Source organism: Vanessa cardui, chromosome 11 (genome assembly GCF_905220365.1).
Source record: "Vanessa cardui chromosome 11, ilVanCard2.1, whole genome shotgun sequence".
In the NCBI taxonomy this organism is placed as follows: Eukaryota; Metazoa; Arthropoda; class Insecta; order Lepidoptera; family Nymphalidae; genus Vanessa; species Vanessa cardui.
The window spans coordinates 5,283,792-5,303,382 of record NC_061133.1 but is presented as its reverse complement, the minus strand read 5'-3'; the positions used below and the strand labels follow the sequence as shown (position 1 = coordinate 5,303,382).

Below are 19,591 nucleotides of genomic sequence, written 5' to 3'. Positions count from 1 at the left end.
AGTTCTAATTCAAGAAGGAAGATCATTTTTTTTTACAATTTATTAAATTTAGATATCAAGAACTCATAAATTAAATATGGAAATCATTGCAAGTTACTATCTCAACTTTCATCACTTAAGATATTCGTAATTATAGAATAGCTATTGTATCTATCACTGTACCAAAGGCTTCAATTAATGATCTTTTTCTGTATCAATGGTAAATGTTTGTTGTTTATGATTTAGTAGCGTTATAGGGAGTGGCGTCAATAAATCTTGGTATAAGTTTTACGATGATTAAAAACGTGTATCAGTTCATAATTGAATAATCAGTTTTGTTTTACCTTAAATGTGTGTGTTTATCGCTTTCATAAACAAAAACGTTAAGTTACTTGACTACCGGGTACGTGATGAATAGAATCGAATATACATAAAAAGAAATTTAGTCCGTGAAGAAATCAGTATCTCACATATTTTTCCGTACTAATATTATGAAAAGGTAAGATTTTATTTATTTACTGAACTGATTCTTAGAATTCGTTCACTTATAGAAAGCTACACCTTTTCCTAAGTAATAAAAATATACCTTTGTGTGTGTTGGATAAAAATATATAAATTATTATTTCTAATTCTGATTTACAATGGAACAATATTTCACCGCGGCATCCAGGAGATAATTCTTATAACAATAATAATTAAGAAGTTTTTGTCTCATTTTATACAGTTATTTTTTCTGGTCAGCCAACCTATAGGTTGGCGAAAAAAAAACATGGGTCACGTGAAGGTAAATGGTGACCACCGCATAGACAATGGCGCTGTAAGAAATTTTAACCATTCCTTACATCGCCAATGCGCCACTTACGTTGGGAACTAACATGTTATGTCCCTTGTGCCCGTAGTTACACTGGCTCTCTAACCTTTCAAACTAGAACACAACAATACTGAGTACTGTTATTTGGCGGTAGAATAACTGATGAGTGGGTGGTACCTACTCAGACGGGTTTCCACAAAGCCCTACCACCAAGTAAACAACAAGGACAAATGATGTCAATCATTGATGAAGTTTCCAAGGTTGGTGATGTTTTGGAAGGAATAGTAAATGTTTCTAAACTGTCTAACCACTTATGTGCCCAACTGTCTATCCCTTCTCGTTTGCCAACCAATTTTATATAAAAAATACCCGGTTTAAAACCGATAAGGTATGTAATCGAATTTGGCTGTCAAACAATAAAATGTCTCTTGTGCCTGTAGTAGCACTTGCTAGCTTACTAGCTTACTCACCTTTCAAATTGGAATACAACAATACTGAGTACTGTTGTTCGACGGTAGAATGTCTGATGAATGTTGGACCCAGACTTCCACAAAGCCCTTCCACTGAGAATATATATCTATAATGTAGTTTATATTATAAACGATGATAATATGTACTATAAAAACATGTATTGAAAAACGTAGTAAATACTAGAAGATAAGTTGTTTATGATAAATTAAAGTTATTCGTTTCGCTTTATAAGTCAACGTACGGATTCATATCGATATGATTCAGGACAGCTAAAAACTGCTGAGCCAACTGTGTAGTAGCCAATAAACAAAAACTATAAGAAAGTAATTTTTGTCTATGTCTTCATAGAATATCTTATCTCCAGACTACTTTTATTTACTATCACACAACATATACATGATATTTTATTTTAATATTAATTTTTTATTGACATTTATGATAAAAATAACACATTAATTTAATTTACGCAAGAAAAAAATCTCGATTTTTTATTTTGTTAATAATTTACAAATTTAATAAACTTTTCGTGTATTTTCTTTGACACTACTCTATTGAGCTCAACTTAATAATTCAAAGCTAAGTTTTTATTACATCCGCAAAGACTAAACTAAATAAACAGCAAATCCCCTAAAATTTTCACTCGGGGCGACTAAGAGGGCGCTTTGTCATGAAAATAGGAGTTTTTCAGTAAAACAGTTACCTTTATAAGGACTTAACGTCGTAGGAAACGGCCGAATAAGTATACGAGCGGGGCGCCCTCCCTGCTGATAACGGAATTATCCGAATGGACCATCTATCTTTTAAATGTTCACCGTACTTTTGTTACGGCGGGTCGCGATGCCTTGTTCGTGGCGTGTCCAGGTTTTCCTCAATGGGTTTTATTAAAAATATATGTCGTATAATCTTTATGTTCCACCTTAATTTTTTTTCGGAATGATTTTCTTTTGCGCCGCATTATAGAAAGTGAACTGGCAACAATTGTCACGTAAGAAAAAAGCCTTTTTCATGCGATATTTCCCTTTCTTACTCTTCCTCTCTCTGACTGGGGTTTACATTCTTTATCTTAATTTTTTGTTATTGATTTAATACACTTTGGATTTTTATTAAAATTTTGTCACTTATGTTTAATTATTCTCAATCTTAGCTCATTCATTTTATTTAACACAATATATGGCGAGAAGCAAATATATAGGAGCTTAGATGGCTCAGTGGTTAGAACGCGTGCATCTTAACCGATGATTGCGGGTTCAAACCCAGGCAAGCACCACTATATGTATGCGCTTAATTGTGCTTATAATTCATCTCGTGCGCGGCGGTGAAGGAAAACATCGTGAGGAAAACTGCGTGTGTCTAATTTCATCGAAGTTCTGCCACATGTGCATTCCACCAACCCGCATTGGAACAGCGTGGTGGAATATGTTCCAAACCCTCACCTTAATGGAAGAGGAGGCAGCAGTGGGAAATTTACAGGCTGTTACTTTACTTTTACTTACTAATATATGGCGAAAGCAACTTAGTTCTCCAGGTTTATCACGACACTTAGAAAGTGAAATCTTAAGTTCAAGCCCCCGGTTAAGCTAGTCAAACAGTTAGATTTTTTAACGAAAAATTCTTAGTAGTAGCTCAGGGTATGCAAATTAGCAATTTCCACTTTCTTTCCCTGGTAGCACGTTCACGACCTCAGTGGTTGAGTAGTGTGTACACCGGTTTTCATGGGTACGCCACTCTGGGATCCCGGTTTTGACTGCCGGCCGAGTCGATGCAGAAAAATTAAATAGTTTTATATGTTTCTTTGGGTGTAGGTGTTTCTGGTACCTACGTTAATTCTGATTTTCCATAACAAAAGTGCTTATATTGGATCAGAGTAACGTGTTTGATGTTTTCCAATATTTTTTTATTTATATATATTTATGATATGAAATATATTAAAACAACATGAATTGAAGAAGGTTGTAGGATTTAACCAGTTGTAAAATATGAAACATGAGCTTGGGAGAAGCGCAAGGTTGATCAGTCCCTATGATTCGCTAATCATGGTTAATAAAAAGATAATTAAATATTATTTAGTAACAATTTAAGCTTAGTTAAATAATCAAATCCATCCTTAACATAAGCTTTACATTCAGTTTAACCATTATTTAAATATGTTTGTATTGATATTTCAGTAACTAAACTATTATCATGCAAATGAACATATAATAAAATACATAAAATTATTAATTAACGCAATGCTATCAATAAATTATTTTTAAAAAAACTTGCCCAATTACGTATTTATCGATGTATTATTAATATTGTCTGTAATTTTCACATAACCGCAAGGCGTTGCAATTTAATTTGTATCAATATTTATGCACACACAGTTTCCGTCCGGTTTGCAGGTTAACCGCATAATGCATTAACTGATTACTCCCGCTATCCATCTTCCAATGCGTCCGACGTGCTCCGCCCGACGTCTTCTAAGACCCGTTTACATTTTACTCGATCTCTTTCTATTAAAATGTGTGATTTTTATATGGATTATAGCGTCTAAACCTTATACGATAATAAAATACATTAAATATTTATTTTAGAAGTTTAAATCTTCGAGGTCAATTTAATGTCACATAATGTAAGGTACTTCTTTAAATTAGGATAAATATGAATAACGATATTGACTAAAATATATCATATTTTATATCAATTAATTACTTAATATTTAACTATAGTTACAGATATAGAGTAAGTTTATTGTTAACAACAGAATTGAGGCGTGCAAAAGAGGCTTAATGAGTTCGTGTGAACTGGTTAAAATAATTGATTAAAAAATTAAAAGATCAACGACCTGATCTCGCGGTCATCACGTTTAATTGAGAATACATACACGCACCTTTCAGCGTATTGTCGGAATTTTATATCGTGATACTTTTTTTAAATTAGCTAACACATTACGTGTTGTTTAACCAAAAAAAAATATGTAAATAAAAACAGAATATTAAAGATAATTTATCCTTGAAAAAGATTTAAAAAAAGTAAAGCCGCGCAAAAAATTATTCAATCACTATACACTGACATAAAATATTTTTATTAAATGTATTTAAATACAGTATACATATTTAATTACTTAGAAAATCATAAGTACGTCAAGAAAAAAGTATACATGTTGCCATCATTATTACACTCGTTATACAGTAGAATATAGAACAATATTTGAATTATTTTTACTTCTGATGATTTATAAAAAGCGCTTAAAGTGATCATTTTAATCAAGATTTTCATTTAAATTCTGTAGTTTATAATATGATGTGTCATAACTTCGTTTAACGGTTGCCTGATATTTCGCAATAAATAAGAATTAAAATTATTAATGGACGAATTTGTAATACAACGGAATGTTGAATTAAGCTGTATTACAACTATTTTATCTCTGGATTTTTTCACATGAACTTAAATATATATCTAGACAAAACATATATACGTTTTATACAATTAAAAATATTTATCATACCGTGGTAAATACTATCAACTTGAAAACAGTAAAGGCAGCACGATGTAAGTACAGACGGCCGCATACGATTACTTTCGCGACCCTTACTGCACCCAGCATAAAGGTTGAAATGCAACAAATACGTACAGCGATCGAGGCCGACTGTACGTACACGATAACGACCGTGATAGTTATACAACGGAAGATAGGTGCTTCCATAATAACTTTAACGTGAGTTTAATTCGAACACTGGATAATTATGTGGGAGCGGTATTAATGACAATCGTGATATATTGCTGTGGTGTACAATTTTATATTCTTGAATTGACAGTAATTTATTGAGACCACATGACATCCTGTTAAATGAAGCAATTATTATATTTTTAAACGAAAATTTTACAATTTATTCGTTCATTTGTTGTACACGTCAAATTAAAGTTGAGCGAATTGAAATGATGACGCTACCCCTGCATGTCAACGACACTTTGTGTACGTCATTATTTATTCTCTTAAGATGAAACATTTAACCAGCAAACATTAGGTTAAAGGAACATGTAAGGCACATGTCGACGCATCTCTGTTCTTGAGGGACACATTTTTTACGCACCAACGAACAAACGTTTTTAACAATTTGAAGGAAAAACTGGAAATGTAAAAGCTTTAAGCTTCGTACATTTTGCGTGCCATTAAAAGTCATAAAGATAACGTTTAATAAAGAAACGTTTGTTATGGTTCTCTGATAAAACGTGTTGTTACTCATCTTCTGCTCTAATGAAAACGAGCTGTGCTTGCCATAAATTGAAATTTATTTCAACGATAAACTCACACACATACTACGTGCATAAATATTTATTACTTATTAAATTCAGCAGCAATTTAAACGATTTTTACAATTTATTCAAATGAAATTTATTATTCAGAAATCGCAAAAACCTTCTAGGTTGTTGGCCACGAATTAATCTAACAATATTATACGGGCAATCAAAGATGTCTGATTTGATCAACTTTTGGATTGACTAAATCCAATCGCATTAATGAATGATCCCAGAGCGCAACACAAAAGTTTATTAGAAGTTTTCTTACATTTAATAAAATGACTGGTGTTTGTCGAACTTTTCCAGCTCACAAATTATAAGTGGAAAACACAAATAATAATAGTTGACGCAGGGCTCGGGGCGAACGACGTATACGGGTGGCGGCGGCTGAGGAAGGGGGGAAGGACGAAGGCGGTAATCAGTCCGGACAGTAATTCGGGGAGCCTTAAGGGTGTGATCGGTTAGCGCAGACAAGGGTTCCACCACTAGTATCCTTAGAGAGAAGAAATACTTTAGTTCAACATTTCCAATGCGGTTTTGTTTTGTAGGTCTTCGAGATTAGGCAATTTCTCGATAAACATGCGACTACTGGGCAGCTGCTATTTCTTTGTTTGAGAGATGTCTCCCGAGAAATTAATGTGATATCGGAAATAAGTTAAAGTATCGTAATTAGACATGCTTTGATTTATTCCTTTGTTTCTCAAGTGAGATATTAGAATTTGTACATTAATTCTTTAAACTACTTTTATGTTTGATCTTTCGTGTATGATCCAAATAGTTTGTTGCAATTGTTATGCCTTAATTTGCAACAAAATAATACCATAATAGGCTATTTCCTGACTGGCTGACTCTTAATGCACAACTTAAACTATAAGACTCAATGAATCGATGTTTGAAAGAGATCTTCGGTTCGTAATGTGGAGGAACACTATTTAAGTATGATATAAAAAAAAAAAATAGTTTGAGGGAATTTATGCCTAAAGTGTCTTTTTTTAGCACACAAAATTTTATGAATATAGTTTTATATGTTTTGGAAGAACAAGTCACACTGAAAACATTTTTACCATATATTTTCAACAGAAATTCAATACCAATAGTATAATATACTGTAAATGTCCCACAACTGGGCAAAGATCTCCTCTTATTTTAGTTTGGGTCTTATTCCAAAACATTACTCCAATGCGGGTGGATGGATTCACATCCGGCAGATTTTCATCCGAAAAAGTTAACCTTGCGATGTTTTTCTATACTGTATGAGATAATTTATACAAGTTACCCTTAACAAGTTACCCTTATGAAAATTATTTTTTGCTTATTCAATCTTATACCTACAATTATAATAGTTACGATTCAAGTATTCCAATCACTGGGCCATTACAGCTAAAATATAAAGCAATCTTTGAAAAAATAAATAATCATACATTTATAAACTCTGTGTGGAATTTGCTGATATTCCTAAGTTAAAATAATTCAATACATTTTGTTGAAATCATTTTTACATTTCGGCAAAAAAAAAAATTAACCCAATTAATATTTTTACTGAATCTTTGATCGCAAAAAACAGGGGAATAATAGCAGCCTACGCAACACTCATCGGTTTTGAGTATATAGCCGACCACTGAAGGGCTCTCCAAGCTCCCCTAGTCGGCAGACTTCGGATATCTTTGCACCTTAATTACACTCAGCTCGGTAGAAGTACGACACGTATAGTCTCAATCGCTGTATCCAAAAAGGGAGTGAAAAAATTTGAAGATCAAGCCTCTTTGCGTGTAACTAAAGTACCCCCTGAGGGAATTCTGTGATATTCTGGTTTTCAATTTTATCACAAACATTGATTTAGACGTAATTTTACCTTCAAATATATATATTCAATTATTTAGAATATGAACGTTGTGATTAAAATAATTTCCTGTTATTTTATTTGCAATAAATTTTAAGCAAAATTCATTTCGTAATATAAATTATTGTTAAGAAAATATACTTTTAAAAGCGATAAAGCGACGCCAACAGCGCCTGAGATAATCGAAATTGATAGCGAGTGTAATCGAAAACAGCGCTTGCTGCTAAGAGGATAATAATTGAAACAATAAAAAATATAATTACTCAGAGATTGTATTAAAATTAAATAGCAATAAATCACTTTTATGTTTTGCTTATATAAAAATAAATACTTTTGAGCTATGCAAATTTGTCACTCTGTGAAAAAGGTATACGTTATTAAGCAAAAAAATAAAAGGAACTTATTTTAAATTAATGACGGAAATTTAAATTACTATATTAGTTCTAATCTAGAACGCTAAAATCTTTAGATGTTATTGTAATTATTTCCTAAAAAAACAATGTAAACTTACTTATCTCAAGTTATAATTACATGACTAATATATGTCTGTAAAAAAGATTTTCTAAAATGATTACATCTGTAAATTTCCCTCTTGTAATACTAATAAAATGAAACGAAATCCCAAATAATACAAACCGTCACATGTGTATGGAAGTTATGATAACATTAAAGTGTAACACTCATATAAGCTCGCTTATATTCGTTGCAGAGCGCGAAGCCCAGTAAAGCCTCTCTTATCTGACAACTTCTACATTATCTGCCGAACTCTTCCATAAATTTCAGGCCCTGAGTCTACTTACGCTTATCAAGTCAAAACTACCAAAGTGTATATTTATTTGTTTCTATTTTCTGCCTGATTGACTCAGTAACTTTTAAGGAGACTCGAAGGCATGGGTTAGCCTACCTTCAGAACTTTTGCGCCCCTGATTCAAAATCAGTTAATGCAAAAGTTTATTTTTATAAGTAAGATTACACGAAGACTTCAGACGGAACTTTTTCCAAGCAGCTTTCTTTTGGAAATCCTACAAGGTATGGAAACGTTGCTTTGGAATTCGTGGATTAATGCTGAATTTGAAATAATTTCGTTTCGTCTATTCACGTAGTGAAATACTAAGTGAAGAAACTATTGCATTAAGAGCGCTTGTGTACGAAAATTCTAAACTTACATTTTTTAAATGAATCCTTTGATATAAAGGCCGTGGAAATATTTTTTATTCTTTTTATTACGTAGCGATTTTGTGGCCTATTACAGTTTTACGTGAAAAATATTTTGACCGAAAATTCTTTATTTATTATTAACTAGGTTATTAATGTTCAACGATTGTGTTTGAATTCATTGGTTGGAATTTATATACGCTTCCCTATGGAGCTCATAAACATTGTAAAACTTCCGGCAGATGGCGGGCGGTACCCGATTATTTCGCAACCGCCTGGACCCCACAACCATGACATGAAAGGTGGTATGTTACTATGTGAAAAATTAAAACGGCTTATTTGCTGAGCAACCCTTAAATCGCAGACCCCAAACATGCTAAATATTTATGCGAAGGCACAATCAACGATAGATACGATTTCGAAGCGGTAAATAATATAATGTGTTTAATGATAGTATTTCTTATTCAATTGTAAATTCTTAAAAAAACTTCACCTCTTTTGAAACTTTAAAATGGCTACCATGATTTTTAGTAGCGACACCCACTCCGTCATAATACGCCATTAACGCTTGAGCGACGCGGCCTCTAATTCACGTTTAAAAGCCTGCACTCGAGTCAAAGTCAGCTGTAATTTCGTCTAAGCCAGCGATACCTAGCAAAAATCTAATTTGTCAAGAATTACATTGTGGCCACTGGAACCGTAGGCTATAAGAAAATTTGATCCTTTCTAAAGATAAAGATTTCAAAGTATCAAATTTAATAGTTCCGAACACAGTTTTTTACTAGAAATAAGTCCTCAACATTATAATTAAATCGTTAAACTAAAGTGTATTTATGAACATAAAATTAAACACAACGTTTAATGTTTTAAAATTTAATAAACATAAAGTTGACGCAGTAATTAGTGACTAGTTTAAGTATGACGGAGTTCCAACTTACATGCATTTATGTCCACGTAATAGTTTAGAAGTGTGTTTGTTTGATTAAATTTACATATTCGAAATATTACCTTGTTTAATTAATCTATTTCGATACCATGAAATTCTCTTCCGATGTAGAATCCAATCCATTTGTGCTTTGTGGTATATTTTGACTATCTATGAGGTGCTAATAACGCTTCAATTTTGAATACACATTTAGATTTGACTTAAAAACGTTTCTTAGTTGTTGCCCAGTTGAACACTGGTAGTCTCTTTCTGTCATCATTGATTTGACATTCGAAAGAAAAACACACAGATATACAATGTCATATGAGCTGTAATATCTGTAATTAGCACTAATGTTCCAATATTTTAAAATAGGCCTGTAGAGTAGTAGTAGAATAAAACAACATGAAAAAAAACTCCAAAATACCCTTTAACTTATTCCCACAAGAAATACAATTCTGACAGCGCGTAACATTCAACAAAGAGATGCAAACTAATTCGTATTAGTTACGATTAGTTCCTTGGCTTGTCAGAAGCAGTCGTGAGTCGTTTTACGGGTCCTTCCGGGCCGCTGCACTGGCCTTAAGGGCGTACTCGTATATTGAGCGCAGTCTACGATTGTTTAGATCTGCGTCTTAATATGTTACAAATAAGATAATTCGAACAAATTATAATTCTAAAGAAAATTTTCAACTAAGCAGGAGAACGTTCTATTTTAAATTTTATATTTTTGAATATTATAAATTGTATAATTACATAATATAGAATCGTACTAAATACATTCAATTAATGTATTATCAAATGATATGTTACTAAAATGTAATACTAAACTATTATTTTTTGTTTCAGGTAAGTGACGTTGCTACTAATGGATTTGATGGGTTAAAAGTATACCGGATTATTTTTTAACGATTAATTATATCGTAATGGAACAAAATTTATGATGTAATTTTTTTGATCTCGACTAATCTGTTTCAATTTTAATCAAGAATGCCTCAGATTTTCATTTCATTCATAATTAAAGTACATTCTCACTTAAATGCTGCACGTTGAAATTTAAATATTTAGGCGCCACATATTATGGCGGTTAGATTCTCATTACAATTACATTATGTAAATAGAACTTTGTTTAACCAAATACCTTCGCCTTGCTTGCTGAGCGCTCTTTCTATTAACAAATTTTGCTGACTTACCCATTCCGTCAAAATGTGTTGAATACGAAAAATCTCGAATTCTTTCCACTGTATTCAAACGACGTGAAAAATATTTTACTTCTACGTAAATTTCTCGAATATATTTAAATTACTCTAAGCGTTTTTTAGATAGATTTTACTGATCTGAAGTCGGATAGGTTCTTTGTTATAAAATAGCTCTTTCATTCTAATAAACGCATCCCCCGCTTGACAAAGTCTTTATTCGTAAGAATTATATCATTCATCCTTAAAATGGATTCCAAAGGAGGGAAGCAATTTCATTTGTGAGAACCTGCTCCTGCTTATAATCCGTCCGAGGTAATAACATTTCATATTCGTAATAGAATCATTCTGCGTCGCCCGGAAACTTTATAGTCTCATTTTCATTGAAAACGTTTAGTAGACATAAACTTGTAGAATAATTTGATGCACAACCCTGGAATGAAAGGCACAATCTCCGGAGTCCCTTACTCAACTAATCAACGCTGCCATTTTTGAAAACAAATTCACTTCAGAAAACGGTGTAAATAAATTATTTAATGTACCAAGAAAAACATCACAGTGTTACTTAATTCGATTATTGAAAAAAAAAATAGTTCAGAAGAATTTTCATTTATCACAATTTTTATATTTAATGCAAAATATTTGATATGCCTTTAAACTAAGCCTACGTATACTAATAACGCCTAGTATATTAATAAATAAAGTATCAAATGTTTTGGTACACGAGTGACATATGGAAACGATTCTCTGAGCTCATGTTAGATGCCATTTTATCGAAAGTAAATACTTTAACATTGTTTGAAATGTTATTTCAAAACAGTCTAATACGTATTCAAAACTCTTTTTTGTAATGAAGCCACAACCATACGATAAAATACGAAATACACCTGGGTTTGCACACACACTTGTCGAAATGGGTGCGTTGACTGAACTGCTTGGTTCTACTCGCATGTCAACGTAGATATATCTTTGCATTCATTTTTGGTTTCTCCTATCTCGTTGAGTGGTATTCATGTGTAATTTGCATAAGGGGCAAAAGTTAAAAATATAAGTTACTAACATTATAAGTGGTCATAAAATAAATAAATTACAAAAAATACCAACATTATAAATCCAGATTCAAAATTTTATATCAATGTTATATCTAGATTCATTTTTAAATGTTCTTAGTGCATTACACATAGAACGCCAGAATGAAGTTTATTGAATTAATCCTTGCGGAGTTACTGCCGCAGACATCGTAGAAAATCGCTAATTAAATGAAGAAGGATAAGTAAAAAGCAGTTTACCTCCATAAAAGTTACACTGCGAATTTACAGTGTAAACTAGACAGTGTTTGTGAGATTTGAACATTGAATTATGTATTTTTTTAATAAAGTTTATTTCAACTATATCTATAAGACTATAGAAATATAAATATATGAGACAACATCACATACATTACTCTGATCCCAATGTAAGTAGCTAAAGCACTTGTGTTATGGAAAATCAGAAGTAACGACGGTACCACAAACACCCAGACTCAAGACAACATAGAAAACTAATGATAATCTACATTGACTAGGCCGGGAATCGAACCCGGGACCTCGGAGTGGCGTACCCATGAAAACCGGTGTACACACCACTCGACTACGGAGGTCGTCGATATATATGTATATTAATTAATTTTAGTATCATATCTATAATAGCTCATATTTGTCAATTTTATAGATATTTATACGTATGTAACAACAACAACAGCCTGTAAATTCCCACTGCTGGGCTAAAGGCCTCCTCTCCTTCTCCCAGAAAAAGGCTTGGAACATATTACATACACGCTGTTCCAATGCGGGTTAATACATATGTAGGCTTCGAGCAATTTAAATGAAGCAAAGTTTTGTTTTACAATTAACGACATGAAGAATATGATGGGTTGTTGTTACTTTAGGTTTGTTGAGTAGTTTGTTGTGATGAAGTTTTCAATTCGGGGAGTGCGTAGTCACCTCTAGAGGTGAGCCGGCGCCGCCCGAGTTCTCGCCGGGATAAGATTTATATAAGGACTTTTGTTTGTACGAGTAGTTAAGCAGGGGTGGGAAGGCTCATCTACATTCGCCTTTACTCGCGCCAGATATCTAACAACGTACTGAGAGTCCCTTCTTTTGTCTATTCTCTCGCATCCGCTACAGTTTTCTTCACGAAGTAGGAAAAAACGCCCCGTTTTAAATTCGACGCGTACCTATCTACGTACATATAAGTTACTTTTTTTGCAATTTCTCGCCATAGACATATCATCTGGCGTGGATGAGTTTTTGTTGGGACGTAGGAAGTCCCTTTGTCTTCGCTATGAAAGTCAGAACTGTTGTAAGGAATATCCAGCTCTCGGGAGAGTCGTATGTAGGCATTGTTTCGAGAAAAAATCTACACTCAGACTTTTATGAAGCTTCGCGTCTGCTCGAGCAACACGTGGCTGCAGCGCTAAGTAATGAAATCGAGGCTTTAATTATAAAGTAGTTGTAAGGTAGTAAAATAAATATTTTACTAGTGGTAATACACGCGTGGCGTTTTTATTAACATGTAAATTTATTACATGTAAAATCTATTTCAATTCATATAATCAAGTTTCTTCTTTGTTGTTGTATGTCATTTTTTTGTCAATTAAAAATTGATAAACACTTTATTATACATGGAAACAAATTTGTCATACATTTGTAATAAATAAATAAAAATTTTTTTATTGATGATTCACAGAATTTTTTAGTGTTTAATTTATTGCAGATATCACGTTTTAATAAATTACTTTATTTTTCGCCTACATATTGCTGACGAAGCGACTTTACAATATACGTTACGGGCTAAACGTATTTAACATACATTTTCTATGCATATCAAATCTAACATTAGCTATGTTTGTATTTGATTAAAGTCCACACAGTTATTACGTGTAAATTTCATTCAAATACTATTTTAATACCGCCAGTGTAATTACAGTTATATAGTTTTAATCACTAGTCGAAAACGGATAATAAAGCTTATGAATGTTAAGCTAGTCAAATACTAAAATATTATACTTGTTTGTGAAGGAGTAACGCATATATTATTAGTACAACTGTGACCCTACGCTATTATATTTTATAAAGGTCTAAATAATGCAAAGGCCAGGGTAAAATTTATAGCGGTTAAAAGCGAAAATAAATTTGAAATGTAGGTAAAATACTTTTGTCATTGCTACGGATACCGTCCATTTAGATTTCTTGTTAACGAGTTATTTAATGAGGTGAAGTGGCAGGGGGTTGCAATAAAATATTTACCCTCAAACTTGTAAAATAGATCAGAGCAGTAAATTTATGTTCAAGAGAGTATAATTTCCTCTTTAGCAAAGATCATATTGATAGTGTTGCAGATTCGTTTTATGTAATTTAATTTTTTAATGTAAAATACCTAGAAGTTACCACGGTGAATTCATTTTAAATGTTCTTAAATCAAATTATATTAATATCGTTAAATATATATTTATACATTTTAAGTGATATTTTCACTGTTAATAATTGTCTGTACTGTAACATTTGAGTGTTTAAAATTTTAACAAATATTTATATAGTTATATACATGCATGTATTTGAGCATATTTATACTTTTTTCTTATAAAAAAATATATGTTTTATTAATGAAATTCAAACGTGGATGGTCAATGCTGATTGCTGTTGTTCGGTAGAGTTGGTGGTATCTTACCAGGTGGTTAGAAAGTCCCGTTTATTAAATAATTATTTGTATTTTTTATTATGTATTTGAATTCTTAATTGCGGTATTTATTGATTAAAGTTAATTTAAATGTATATAAAAGGATTACATATATTATAATAATGGCATTGTATAATCAATATTATGAAAACTTAATAATATATTACTTAAACTTTCTTAAGGAATAAGTGCGTGTTCCAAGTTCAGCGTCAGTCTTTGTCTCACAAGATTTCAGCGAACAATGTAGTATAGACCTCATATTATTGCCTCAATTAATCATAACTTTGTATTAGTGAAATTTCTCTGGTGGGTAGACCATTGGTGCATGGGTTCACGAAGGCATGAAATTGGATCGCGAAACCTTAACGTTCGCCGCTTTCGAAATTAGAACGAACTTGATTTTGATATTATAACGCTGAATCTAATTTCACAGATAAATGAAATATTAATTAGTGACACTGATTATGAATATTTTTATTTTAATTAATATTATTTAAATTTATTTCTATTGATCACGATTTGTACTAAAATTTAAAACGTAATAATAGAAAACAAATGTCAATTATATTAATCATTATTTTTATAGTTCATTTATCTATTTTAATAATTAATAACTGGATTCTGTATTGTAATAACTACCAAACGAAACACAAGCGAGTCCCGCCATGACAAAATGTGAATGTAGAATTATGATAATAGTTTTAAAGAGTTTAGAAGCACCGAATTATAGTACAAGGTACAACAACTGACGCTACGGATGTACCTTCGTAGAGCTACGCTAGATGCTACATCGCTACGCCGTAGTCACATCTTTATTTATGCGCTTGCATAATTTAGCATAGTTTTTGTTAGCGCATTTATTATCTAGATATTTCAGTTAAGGCGTTAGGTAAACAAATTATAACTCCAAAATGGGTTTTATACTTACGGAATTAACAACATAGAAAATAAAAAGTTAGAGGTCTTTTAATATTTTTCTTTTCATTAAATTAGTTTTAAGACTACGTTTCTCGAGTTGTCAAATAATCTTTATCAATAGACTTGAAAAATCATACAAGATGACCGACGATGACGTGGTTTTACAGACTTTGATTGTCTTTGATTCGTTTTTGATAGTCGAAATACTAAGGGACGATTTTATTTGCACTTTATTTTACGACAAACACAAAATATCTACTTTACTATCTTTCCGTGCAAAGTATCTTATTTTCTTTAAGTTTCTTATTTTACGTTAAGCTTATATTAAATAACATAATTTAGGATATTTCATTACATTTGAGTATAATATAATCATACATTTGTACGATATTTTTAAAATATACAGAGTAGTAATTTCATTGCGATTTGCTGGAAATACAAGTAGGTTGTATAAAAAATAAAACATACAGAAAGTAAGCTCGTAACTTTCAAGTAGTAGGTGCGCTGCAATTAATTGGGATTAGTGTGTGAGGTCGTGCGTTCCGTTCCCAGTTATTTTTCACGTCACGAAAGTCCGGCAGGCCGGCGCGAGCGCCATCGGATTATTGAATTAAAGTTGATAAGTGTATTAGCCAATGTTGTTGCTCCATTCTCTTGATTAATGGGCGACCGTTGCTTTTTCTCTCTCATTTATATGATAATGAGTCAGCAGCCGCGACCGAACACAATTATTAAGTGTAAATGAATGTAGTTGGAAGCGAAATCGGTTTTTGAAAAATGACCGAGTGAATTCGAAATGATCGGCCTGCGTCCGCGACTGCTGAACTGTCTGAATTTTAAAACGGAATGTTTAAAGTTTATACAAAATTAACTTTGCTTATTTCCAAACCGGATTATGTTAATTAAGCAGCTGCCGTTTCGGTTGAAATCGTAATCGAAAACGCCTGTAGTGTTGATTTACCTAATCAGTTTGTTTTGTATCTCGCACATAGTGTAAACCGATTTGTATTGAATACAATTTAAACGGAAAGATTTCCATCATTAATTAGTTGAGTAATTTTGAGATATAAGCGATGATGTTAAAGTAATAATTTTGAAATATAACCAATCGAAACTAGTACCTTTTGAACTAGAGATTTCTGAGATCATATTTCTTATTACGTTACTAAAAATAAAGCACACGTGACACAAGCGTGTTCTGTATGAGGTGGAACAAAGTGTTACTCGAGTTGGTCACGGCTCGGTTCGCTGTGCTGTCTGCTACTTAATTCCCCTTTGTTTAATACAATCTACGGGGATTGCTGGGATTAAAGTGGCGCAAACTCTACTCAGGACAGTTTCAGTAGTGTGGCTTCAAGATGGAAAATTGACAATTTACTCATATAACAATCAATGTATATTAACGAAAATAATCAAGAACAAATAATATAATTCACAATTTTGAAAGATATTCTAAAGAATAAAAACTATAAAAATCGTTAATAATGATGGATTCACTGAATATATTGGATTTAAATAGCGATATTTGCAAACGCGTTTATAAAGAAACAATGCTTTGAGATTGAAGATAAATATGACGGATATAAAGTACAATGTAAACGACAGAAAGCTTATTACGATTAAAAAAGTATTATGTAAGAATAAGGAAAAAATCATTTGACACACGAATGTTAAAAAATCAACGAGTGTATTGATTTTCGATGGAAACTTTTGTAGCTGTGTCAACGTTTCTATATCATTACTATAAAAATACTAGTTTATTTTTTAAAGTTCAATATCATTAAATTAAAGTTATAAAATAAGTAATAAATTAATGTTATTTTTAAGGCAGCAGCAATGATTTGTCGTTCCTAACTTAACGCAATACTTCGTACCTTATAATTTATCATACCGATAGACAGCAGGTAATCAAATTTCAAAAAATAAATATAATTAATAAAATAATTAAAAAAAATATAATTCCCTTACAAATAATTATATTACATTATATTAAAAATAAATCATTAATTCCCATTTTCTAAACATTAATATGCAATAAAAGTATAAACAATATTAATGATCTTAGGAATAAATTTTACCCATTACTACAAAAAGTTTCAATAATAATTAAAGAAAAATAAATCTTATGTAAATAAAATCATCTTTTTTGATGTCTGTAAATTAAATCTTGTTCTTAATATTCGAATCCTTCAAAGCTAAGAAGCAAAGAAGTTTAAAGCGTTATCTTACTTGATTGGAGGCTGTAAAATTCTATTTAGTTCGACAAGAGCTGTCAATCTCGGATAGACGCGTTGATAGCAGGCAACGGCCGCAAGCTACAAATCAACAGCATATCTATGTTAGAATGCTTTATACTTGTTTTTTTTTATTTTTAATAATAAGATTTATAGAAGAGGTTTTCCGTAATAAATGTTAATTTAATATTTTGGAATAATTTTATTTACAAAACATAAAATATGAATATGTAATAATTTGCCATTGTTTATTCAATTTGGAAATGTTATGAGCTACAATTTTTATTATAAAATTAAGTATTATTCTTATTGTATAAGATAATTATATAGCTTAAATATTTGTTCGAATTTAATTTATATAATTATTGTATAAGATAATTATATAGCTTAAATATTTGTTCGAATTTAATTTACATAAAAGTCGTGTTAATGTTTTTAAATAAAGACATCTTATTTTAATTTAATGGTTACCAAAAAGAGAATGAAGCATCAACTTTAATATAAAACGTAGATTTATTGATGTTATATTAACTTTGAAAATTGCCAAAGTAAACTAAAGTCCATAAAGAAAATCAAAAGCCAGCTCCGCTTTTCTGTCAAACACTATCAAACTTCCTTTAACCGAGAACTAAGAAAAAGGTAAAACACGCCAAAAAGTCGCGCCGATACAATAGCAAAGTTTATTCGGTGGATCGGAAAAAACGTTACAAAAAATATGACGTCTGAAAAATTACACGCATTCACAAATCATGCGGGCCCTCTTTTGTGAAAAGTTTGGAGGCTTACAAAGGAGTTTAACTCGTTCTTAAGCCCTCAAATTTCTTCCCTGTCCATGTACTTCCATTGTCTGTTTGTTCTTTACAAATAATGTTTAGGTTTATTTGGTAAATCGAGACGACTGACAAACAACGACAGCGTAACTATGGCAATAAGTTTTAATACAATGTATTGTAATGTCTTATCATTTTGTTTCTTTTGAAATAAAAAAAATCTCGTATCTTTTATTACTTAATTTTTTTAATGATCTGTTTGGTTAAGAAAAATAATTAAACTTAAATAAAAATGCATAGAAGTAGTGCTATCGTATCTGTCGTATCGTCACTACAGCAGTAATTAAAAAATAAATAATAAATAATTCTCATTTAACAAGATAATTAAATGTAAAGCGACACCCAGGAAGATTGCACGTCTAGAAAAAAGATTTCCTCTTTTTAAGAATTATATAGGTATATTATAATTCGATTTAAGTTATATTAACCTAACGTCGAAAAGTTATTAAAAGATGTCCATATATGTGGTCTTAAGATTATCCTTTCAATTCTAGAGTAAAAAGTGTCCGAAATGCAAAGCCGATACATATGCTATTACTATTCCGGGTTTCATTAAAATTCATCACGAAAACCAGTCCGTGATGCATGCAAAAACAGACAGACAATATTTTCAAAAATTGTGTTTTTGGCATAAATATTCCATGCACAGAAACGACCTCGTTACAGTTTAACTTTATCGCAAAAACAAAAAGTAAAATGACCGCTCTCAAATATCCCAAAGCTGGACCTTCTCCCGAGACTTTTATTCCTCGCACCCATTCGTACAGGTGTCAGAAAATATTCCGACATTAGCCGGCGTAAGACTGTACTCTATGTTTTTCTACCACGAATATATGTATATTAATTAACAGTTTGCTTGCCTTTGATGATCATTTATATCATACTAAGCATAAATACTTTTTATACTGAGATCCGGTTTGAAAAAGTTTTGTTATGTATGACTGACAGTGCATTTAAGGCGTATAGAATGAATTTCACTATTTATATAACCAGTGTATGTGTCAAATTATAAGATTTTAGTAAATCGTTGCTTTTCTTCTCAAAAAATTAGTTACTGTCATAAAAGAGGTAACACGTGTATTGCTATTTTCAAACAAGCTGATGGTTTTACTTGAACATGCTATACATGCAGGTTTCCTCGCGATGTTTTCCTTTCACCGCCGAGCACGAGATGAATTATAAACACAAATCAAGCATATATATTTAGTGGTGCTTGCCTGGGTTTGAACTCGCA

At 31.6% G+C, this 19,591-nt stretch overlaps 1 protein-coding gene across 7 annotated transcripts in view; it reads left to right on the top strand.

Annotated features, from left to right (window-relative positions):
• The window catches only part of LOC124533325 (RNA-binding protein Musashi homolog Rbp6), a 468,593-nt gene that overhangs the window by 280,447 nt on the left and 168,555 nt on the right, over window positions 1–19,591 (top strand). The gene's annotated exons all lie outside the window — the stretch shown is intronic.